Source organism: Haemorhous mexicanus, chromosome 17 (assembly GCF_027477595.1).
Source record: "Haemorhous mexicanus isolate bHaeMex1 chromosome 17, bHaeMex1.pri, whole genome shotgun sequence".
Lineage (NCBI taxonomy): Eukaryota > Metazoa > Chordata > Aves > Passeriformes > Fringillidae > Haemorhous > Haemorhous mexicanus.
In genome coordinates, this window is record NC_082357.1 from 12,295,742 (window position 1) to 12,305,834 (window position 10,093).

General features: G+C 52.6%; 1 long non-coding RNA gene across 1 annotated transcript; it reads right to left on the minus strand.

Moving 5' to 3' along the window:
- Positions 1-868: 868 nt before the first annotated feature.
- LOC132335271 (uncharacterized) lies at positions 869-1,933 on the minus strand. Its single transcript, XR_009488632.1, has 3 exons — positions 1,811-1,933; positions 1,189-1,640; positions 869-1,071 (listed from the first exon to the last, which is right to left on the minus strand). It is a non-coding gene; the product is annotated as an uncharacterized LOC132335271 (long non-coding RNA).
- Positions 1,934-10,093: the final 8,160 nt, after the last annotated feature.

Here is a 10,093-nt window from a genome sequence, read left to right on the forward strand (position 1 = left end):
CAGGGACCTGATTTATCCTGCTCCTTGATGATACCTTCCAAACTCCTCAGGGAGACATCTGTCTCCCTCTTCCTGGTGATTGATGGGGAAGGAGGAGAGCTGGCACTCAGCCCCGTCGTGCTCCTCAGTCAGTGTGTGGGTGTACTGCCTGTCCCTCCACGGTGGCTCAGAGCTACAGCAATGACAGATCCTCAGGGGGAGGGAGGTTATGGATGAACTCTCCCTGCTCACTTTCATGTTGAGTCCCTGGTTCCTGAGGAGCATCAGCATTGTCAAATCCCCCTTCACTCCCCATTGCTAACTCTTGCCAATTCAGAAGTGCCTCCCAGCGGCTTCCCAGGTGAGGTTTGTCTCTGGGAGCCATTCTTCCTCAGTTTGAGCAGCTTTTACTCCATGCTGAATGACTTACTGCCCCAAAGCAGAGGGGGAGGACAAGGCACACCACTGGAGGGGCTGCAGCTTGGCCGTGTGCTCTGCTCCTGCTCTCAGCTGCGAGCACAAGCAGCAGCACAACCATCTCCTCCTGCTGCTGCTCCCCCTGCAAGCTCTGTGCCAGCCCCTTGGCCAGGGAGCCCACGTGGCAGCAGGCCTGAGCACGGCCCAGGCAGGGCACACTCCACTCTCAAAGCCTCACTCGTGCCCCGGGAGCAGCGCGTGGGCTGGAGCCGCAGCCCGCGCCCGCAGGTGGGTCTGGAGAACATGCAGAGAGAGAGAGCCTGGAGCAGTGGAAAGAGGGAGGGAGGCAACCTGTGGGGTTTTAGGGATGCTCTGGGGTTCAGGGAGCAGCCACAGGTGTCTCCCGTGTGCTGGAGCCCTTCTGCCTATTGGCAGGTTTCATGAAGGATGTTCGGGTCTGGGGAACTTTGGAATTTGTGTAGTCCTGCTTTTTCACCATTTTCTATTGAGATTTATTAACATTAGGAGCGATAGTTTCTGACATCATAAAATCTTTTCCATGCCCTTGTTTGATATCCTCATCACACCTGAAAACATTTGTCCCACAGGCTGCATCCTAGAGAAGGTCCAGTTTGGGGCCAGGCGGTGATTGGCACCAAAGGGGGCAGAAAAACTCTAAAAAGAAGAAAACAATGAGACCATCAGTATCACAAACTTCAGCCTCCTCCAGCCAGTTGCTCAGCCCAGCCGAGTGACCTTTCCCAAGCACAGAGAAGTGCAAATAATACTTACCCAGGAGGAAGCTGTGCCAAGGCCAGAGCCAGCTCAGCCCCTTCCCAGCAGGAGGCAGCCCGGGGAGATGTGTCCAAGAGCCACCATCCATCAGGGTGGCACAGATGGTGCTGCCTCCTACCAGGATGAGCAGTTTTTCCTCCAGGCAGATCAGTGGTGGTCAGTGCTGGGACACAATAGATGGCATCATGCTGGGCTCCTGGAGCTGCTGATAGAAGTGTGAACTCCACCCCAAGGAGACACCAGGGAGCTTAGAGGGGTTTTGGAGACATTTGTTGGGGAGGAACTCTGGGTTTGGCCAATGAAAAGGGTTTAGGGACGGAGAGGCTTGCAGCTCTGGGAGCCAGAGCATGTCCTTCCTCCACCTCTGAGTATTTGACCACTCCTTGCACCACCGCTGCTTCCTTCTCTTGGTCCTGCGGCACTGAGGCACCAGCTCATCATCTGCCCTGCTGCAAGAGAGGGACAGTGACAGTGGAAGAAGGGATGTAGGGTCCATTCCCCATCCCAGGCTCTGGGAGAAGGTGGGATGACATAAGGGTGAGTGTAAGAAGGACATTTTCAGCCTGGCAGGGCGTGGCACTTATCCAAGGCACCAGTACCAGCAGGATCCCACACATACCTGCTTCAGGCCGCCCAGCTGAGCTTGGAGCACTGGTCCCCTCCACATGGGCTCTGACCTTTGCTGCTGGTGGCTGAGGAGAAGTGCTGGGTGTTGCAGCAACCTACAAGAGGCAGCTGGGGAGGAGGATGCAGCTTTTTGCTATTTTGGGGAGCAGAGAGGAAGAGGAAGAGCTGCTAACAAAGAGCGAAACTAGAAAAATGACGACGATGACAAAAAACCTTCTCCCATTTAGGGAACCAAATGCATTTGTTTCCTGATGTGACCAGGAGAGCTCAGAGACACAGGAGAGGCTGAGTGGAAGCTCTCAGGTCCCAGCGTGAGGGTGGGACTGTTTGAGCTGGAAAGGACCTGAGGCACCACCAGCCCCCTGAGCCCCTGACCTGCCCAGGGGCCAGGAGCTGCCTTTGCCTCTCTCCTTCGCCTGCCTCCCCTCCCTCCTCTCACCCAGCCACTGTCCAGGAGCAGCTGCCTTGCTGTCACACCAGGCAGGAGCCAAGGAGGTGGTAGCCAATGGAACCACATTTTTTTGGAGATTTTGGGGCTCAAAGAAGTGCTGAGGAATGAAGAGGGGGAATCATGGCCTTCCCTATAGCCATGTCTGCTGCTGCCCATCCTGCTGCTGGCTCCTCTGGGGCTGGAGGAGCAGCAAGCCCACCTCCCCCTAGTGAGCTGTGCCCCTCTCTGCCCCTTCCTGCAGCGAGACTCCCTGGCCCCACCCCAGCTCCTCATCCACAGACAGTGAAATTGTTCTAGAGACAAACAAACAGCCCTGCCCCAGGGAGCCTGTGGTCAAGACGAGGAGATGCCATGTTACTTGGTTTCTTCTCTATTTTCATTTTGGCTTTTAGACTTGCAGATGGGGTCCAGCCACAAAATCTGGAGGCAGGTCCAGCTTCCAGCAACTCCTGGCTTGGGTGGAAGCTGAATCCAGGCTGTTGATTCAGTCCCTCTCTATTTCTGGTGCTGGCTTTATATGTAACTTGATTCTATATAGTTATGGATAGAAGTAAGTAGAGCGTGAGAATTTCAGCATGGGAGGTGAAGGGATGCTTTATGAATGAAACATTTGTTAGTGCAAGGATTCAGCAAGAGCAAGGGACACAAACTGGCAGGGAGAGCACAGTGTGGGGGATGGAGGGGTCCAGCAAGGGGTTTAATCCAGAGAGGGCTCCACCCAGACCCACCCACACTTTGGCTGCAGTTTTCCTGCTCACAGAGCAGCTCTGGGAATTGGGGTTGAATCCCATCTGCATCTCAGTAGCAGCTCAGGAGAAGCCAAGGCACGCTGAGGAGCTGAGGACAGAGCTGCAGCTCCAGAATGTGCTGTATCCATCTTCCCTGCTCCTGCCATGGCTGGGGGTGAGTCTCCAACCCCTCAGGGCTGTGGAGCAGGCTCAGAGGGAAATGCCATTTGCTGCAGCCAGGGGCAAAACTCCCACGGATGGAAAAGGACAAGGACTGCAGGGGTTTGGCCTTCATCTTCAAGAGAGATCTGTGGTAGCTCTGACCTGCCTCAGCACTTCATCAATCCTGGTTTGTACTTGATGTGGATCGTAGCCTGGGGAGATGTTATCCAACCATGACTCTGCTCCTCACATCCTCTGCTGCTACTCCTCCTCCTCCTTTAGATCTCTCTGATGGGAGAAATTATCTTGTTTTCTGGAGCTTTTACCAAACTGCAAGGGGTTTTCCAAAACATCTGGAACAGCTCATGGAGCTGGAGTGGAGTGTAACGCTGAGGGTGGAAACAGGGTCATGGAAACAGAGGCACCCTGTTAGATTAATGCTTGGGAGCCACACTGGGACAGGCTGAGTTCAAATCCTCACCCCACTCACAAAGGAAAACAGCTGGCAAAGGACACTGAGACCCTCCCCACACCCCCACGTGCCTCTGGGTCCTGCTGCCCAGGAGGAGGACCCAGCAGTGCCCACCTCAGCCCAGGGCTGTGGCTCTGGGCTCTGAAGGGCAGCGTGGGTGTCCTGGTGTCCCAAGCCCTGCTCCTAAATTCAGGCTGTGGGAGGAGCCCTAGAAAGAAGCCAGTACTTTGCAAAGGGCAATGAGCCCCCTTGGGTTATTTGGAGGCTGCCAGCTTGGCATCCATCACTGCTGAAATACTGAGATGGCTTTGAATAAAAAGCAACATGTAGTTAATTAAAAGAGGGGTGTAACTGGTGCCAAGCCCAGAAAATGATGAAAATAGACCTCTACTAACATCTCCATTTCTACAGGGCTAGGATTTGGACTGATAAAGAGGATCTTGTCAATGCCACAGCCTCGGCTGTGTGGTTTGACTTGGCATCAGCCCGTGGTACAAATAGAGCTGGAGTGGAGTCTGCTGCTCAGATAAACTGATTAACAATGCAAAGCCATCTCAGCTCACCTGATGGGAGGACAGACAGGGCTGGGAGCTGCAGCTGTCCTGGGGAAGTGTGTGGGGTTCACAGTGGGGTTGCAAAGTGATTGGTGCTTGAGCCTCTCCACTTTTACCTGTTAAGGGAAGAAATAAAACCCTTCTGGTAACATTTTCAGACAGCTGCTAAAAAATAAACCTGATCACTTGACATGGTGCAAGCCAGAATTGCCTTTTTTAGTACAACCACAAGGAGATTCTAGGAAAAGGGAAGGTGTGATTTATAGGATGGGACAACCTCTTTCTTGGAAAGGAAAATATGTGAAAGCCATGGCAGAACCATGACTTTTAGCCTTATTTTAGTGGGACAATCTCACCTTTCTGTGGTGCCTCAGGGGTAATCCAGGCTCCCAGGGCCAGTCCTCAGGTTTGTGATTGTTGCTGCAGTAACTCTGACTGTGTCCCATCAGCTGTGGGGGGTGAGGATGGAGGGTGCATTTCCTGTGGCTGTGACAATGGGGTGAGAGCAGGGAGGGCCATGTCCCCAGCTCTGGTGCCCCCTTGCCAGGAGGAGGGTGGCACATTGGGAGTGTCCAGGAAAAGTGCCTCAGAAGTGATTCAGGGCCTGGAAATGTTGCTTATGCAGACAGGGTGGAGAAGCTTGGTTTATTTTGTATTATTTTTTGTTATTTATTTTAGCACTATATATTGAAAAGTTTTGGCTGATGGATGATGATATCCCTAAATATCAGGATTGAGAGGGGAGAGGGTTTCCTGGGCCAACAGGAAAAACAGGATAAGATCAGATGAATGAATACAAAAGGGTATAACTTTGGGCTGGAATGAACACTAAGGTCATCTGAAAAATTCAAATGGAGACTGGAACACCCCATCCCCCTGCAGTGGCTGCCATGAAATCTTCTGCAGAGAATATTTGGGAGTTCAGGGTGAGGGATTCTTGCATGCTGAGGCTGTCCCTCCACCTGCCAGCCCATAACAGGCTCTGGGTTTTAAACCCAGATTTAAACACTGATGGCCTCAGGCTTTCCTATCCAGGCAAGAAAACAAGCTGTGAAAAAAGTAAACATGTCACTGAGGTATTTTCCTTTCAGATGGGTTGGTCTTTCCGAGCTCAGAGAAAGGACACAAGGAAGCTGCTGTCAGACATGAGGATACCAGCCTTGACTTCACAAATATTTGAATAATGTTTGCTGAACTTTATGTGTTATTCCAGAAGAAACAAAAACCAAAGGGGAAAAAAAAAAGGGAAGGGAAAATGTTTCACTGGACTCTGGCAGATGTGATTCCCTCAGGTAACCTCACTGCTCACCCCAGGCTCAGCAGCTGCTGTCACCACTGGCTGCATTTGTCCTGGCATGCCTGGATGGGATCCCTGTGGAATCCAAAGCTCCTTTTAAAAGGAGTGGTGACCCGTGGGGCACTACCCCATCTCCATCACACCCCTCGGGCACCCATGGACTGCTGCCACTGGGATGGGCTCTGTGCCTTGCTCAGGGCACAGATGGGACATTGTTTATGCAGGACCTCCCTCGAGTGCCTTTGCTGCTGGGCTCCCTCTGTGGTTTCCTGTATTTGAACCCCTTATCTGGTATCCTGCCACCAGAACATGTGCTTGGGAGGGTGAGTTTTATGGGTTGATAAGATTTTATTGCAGCCAGACTTATCAGTGGAGGTCTGAAATAAAGAGATGGGGAGCCTGAGATGGGGTCTAGGCAGCTCCAATTTCCCCTAAACTCAGCAGTCTGGACACAGGTTTTAAGTAAAACCCAGGCAGTTCTGAGTCCAGCTCAGGCATGCCTGGGAAGGTCCTTGTCAGAGAGCTCCAGGGCAGTCACAGTTTGTAGGAATTTGGTTTCAATGAAATATTTATTTCTACCCCCTGACAAGGGGAAGCAGCCACAGGGATGTGGTGTATGCAGTACCCTGTCCACACCTCAGCCCTATAGCACACCTCAGGAACCCCTCAGAACCCAGAACAGTGAGGGCTTCCCACTGCACCCCACTAGGCCATCCCACCAGCTATAGGTGCAATGTATATTTATAGATATATAGATATATGTATTGCACCCTCTTCTGCCTCAGTTTCCCTCTCCATCCTCACACCTTCATCCCAACCTTCCCTCCAACGTGGGCCAAGTTCTTCTCTTGGCAGCAGCTTGCATTTAACTTCTTCTCTTCCTTAGCATCAGATTAGAAATAAATTAAACTGGCCAGTAATGGCTTTGCCAGGTGCTGACTGCTCTGCACTTCAGCTCTGAGTGTCCTTTGTGTGAGTGTGTGTACAAGTGACCAACAATGATTAAAGAGGCTTTATTAGTCCCATGACTGAGCTGTAATAGGAAAAACCTGTGTCCTTCCTGCCAGGGAGCAGCACAGGGAGAGCAGCTCTGCAGGAGAGCTCTGCCCCTGCTCCTGTGCAGAGCACAGTGCTGTGGCCACAGGGTTGGAGGGCTTTCTGATCTCTTTTACCCCAAGGAACACACAGGGAATGTGATGTCAGACATGGAGATGGTTGTGTGTGGTCTCCTCAAGCTCTCTGTTTTCCCATGTGGCTGCTCCCAGCAGGAGTGGCTGCTCCCTGGGTGCTGAGGGGACTGGGGGCTCTCACCATTCAGTTCCCTTCCAGGAGCTGGTGGCTCAGCCTGCCCCTGCTCTTGGGGATGGTGATCCATCCAAGGACACAGGGTGATGTGGAGGCTGCAGTTCTTGGGAAGGGATTTGTTTGCAATCATTTGAACCAATCTTCCCCTAAATCCGTGCTGTGACCTGACCTCCAGCACAGAAACCCCCAGAGCACTGCCAGGGAGCCTGCTCTTCCTGATATATCCATCAGTCTAACAGAAGAATTACCTCCTAATAAACTTCAGCTTGCTCTTACCCAACCAAACACACCAGAACCTTTCCAGAATGTCTTTTACTTCTGAGATGGCAGATACCAGGACATTCCCCTGGCTGCAGGCTGAATTGCAGGGTATAAACAAACATCTTCAGGACAGATACTGTCAGCCATTGGCTGTGGCTGTGCTGTTGGCATCCCTTAGTCCCAGGGATGTGTGACTGTCCTGGACCCACCACCATGGAAATGAATTAGGGACTTCTGGGACCTGGGATGTGCTGTGGGAGCATCAGGTCACACAAACAAAGCAGCCCAGAGTTGCTGCTGCTGTCTCTGCAAGAAGGGACCAATTACTTCAAGTATTCTGGGCCAACAGATACAAACTGTGGCCAGACACAGAGCCTGCCCTGTGGATGTAAATCTGTCAGGAGGCCAAGTGATGGGGAAAGGGCTGATTTTTACATTTTGGTTGAGACCTCTTCCCAGCACAGGGCTTTAAGCTGGTGGCTCATCCCAGCCCCACCACATCTCAGCAGAGCAAATGCTCTGCACTTCTGCCACGCTGCAGCCAGCCAGGGGATGCAGCAGAGGGAATTTCAGGGAGCACCTCGAGTATTGCAGTAATGAGAGAAAACAGAGCAAGATATTTTCTTTCCTCCCCCATAGCTCTGCTCCCGGGGCATCCCTTCAGAAGCTTCATTAATGTTGGAGGAGGCAGAAGGCAAACACTGGGAGTGGGCTGCCCTTTCCCCTGGACCTGCCCCATCTGAATCTTCATTAATGTTGGAGGAGGCAGAAGGCAAACACTGGGACTGGGCTGCCCTTTCCCCTGGACCTGCCCCCTCTGAATCATGCTGGGCTCACAGCACTTCCTGCAAATGCCCCCTGGGCCAGCCAGCCCTCCTGCAGGACCCGGCGCTGCCATCCCTGCTCACATACAAAGGAGGTTGCATCATAACTGCTTTTTAAACTCCCAGGCTTTTGAAGTCAAAGCCAAAGTTTGTTTTTACACCTGATCCGAGCCAAGTCCCTTGTTCCGATGTTTACGAGTCTCTCTGGTGAGCAGGAGCTCACCTCACCTTTATAACAGTCAGGTTATCTCAGCAGTGTTTGTCCAGCCTGGCAGAACCTGGGCTCTTGAAGAACTGAAAATCAAAGGAATCTGGGCTCTAGAAGGACCAAAAACCAACGTCATGAGAGACACCAAACAACAGCTCTGCTGGAAGACTTCCAGCTCTCCCTTCAGCCGTGGCTGAGATTATCAGAACTCCCTGGAGGGGAAGAGACATATTTTGAGGATAGACATCCTTTAGAGGAAACAGGGAGACCCTCAAAAGCAGGGCCTTGAAGTTCACAGGGTGGGGATGGAGCTGCCCCATCACTCACCCCACATCTGTGGTGCAGGAAAAGATGCTCAGACTGGGCAGGGACCCCCAGCATTCTCAGGAGCACTGGGTTTGAGCAGGGAGTGACTGTTCCTCCACTTCTGGCTCATTTTGGAGCTGTGTGACCCCTGTGACAGCTCTGGCCATGGCACAGCAGGGCACTTCCAGGATCCTGGGCATTCTCTGTTCCGTGCTGAATATTTGGAGGGCTGCAGTTTACAGACACCACCCTGGCTGTTCACAGCATCCCGATTTTCCCCAAAATCAACCAGCCAGGCTTGGAATACACATCCCGAGTGCAGGGCTGGGGCTGAGCCGGCAGCAGAGGGAACCACCACCCGCAGCAGGAGAGCAGGGAGCGGGCTGGGTAACCTCAACCCAAATTCCTCACCGCGGGCACGGAGCAAAGGAGGCGCTCCGGGGAACATGAAAGCTGAGTGCTTAATGCAGCATCTCCTCCGAGCCGACTTTCCAGTCGCGGCTTGCACGGGCTCCCTTGCGGACATCTGGCAGATGGGCCGGGAGAGGAATGTAATGAGTTGTGCAGATGGGAGGTGCCGCGCTCAGGTTGCAGCCGTGGGGCAGGGAGTCAGTGTTTTGTTTATAAACACGGGCAGGATGACTAAGATAAGAAGGAGATGGTAATTAAATTAAATTAAGGCTCTGGAAGTCGTTAGATGAGCCTGAAAACATCAGCAGCCACTCGAATTCCTAGTTCTGCAATACAGGGGCTCACTGTGATGGAGCATCAGGGGGTGATGGGGGAGCAGGGGGCTCTTTCATCAGCTCAGTGGGAGGAGATGGACACAGTTATATCCAAACAGGGGACACAGAGGGGAGTCAGGTAAAAATGAAACACCAGAGCATCAGGGGAGGAAGGGAAAGTCCACACAGGTTCTTCCCATTCCCCTGGGAAAAACATTCCCAAAGCATGGATGGGGAACTGAGGCACTGTGGGATGAAGGGACAAGGTTCCCTCAGGGATTTTGGTGCAAAGAGGAGAGTTTTGCAGAAGTCAGTTGGGTTGTAAATGCCCCTTCACATCCAGAGCATCCCTGCCAGTGGTTTGAGCCTCTTGGTGAGAAGTGGGGAGCACTCAGGTGAGAGCAGATCAGGAAAGGCAGCCCTGACCCAAACTGTCTGGGAGGTATTTGTTGGCTGAGGGAGTGGCAAAGCCTGTCAGGCACTGACTGGTAAGTTTGGAGAAAAATGAGCTGGGAAGTGTGACAGCAGAGGTGCAGCTTTTGGATGGGTTTCTGTATCCAGCACGGAGGCTGCAGCTCTACCTGTGTCAGCTAGGAGAAAATGATGCTCAAACAAACCCACCCAGCACTGGAGGCTTGTGGCTTCTCTTCCCAGGACTGCTGGTTTGCTGGGAGATCCTGTGCCTGTTTATTTTTCTTTCCTGCTTGCAGTGGCCCTGATACACCTCCAAAGCTTAAATGCTTTCCCTGCTGCCCACATGGGGTAAATTGGTCCTGGGAGCTTTCCTACCTCTCTGGGAAGAGGGAATGGGCTGGGAAGATCTGGATGCTGCAAGGCAGGCAGGGTGGGGGGCTGGGGCAGCTCGGGAGAAGGATGTTTCATGGACATCTGTGACCCAGAGAATAATGTCTGCTGCTGTCCTAGCTTGGGAACCTGGCCCCAGAGTACATGATGTAGAGACATGTGCTTTTTAGCTCAGGGG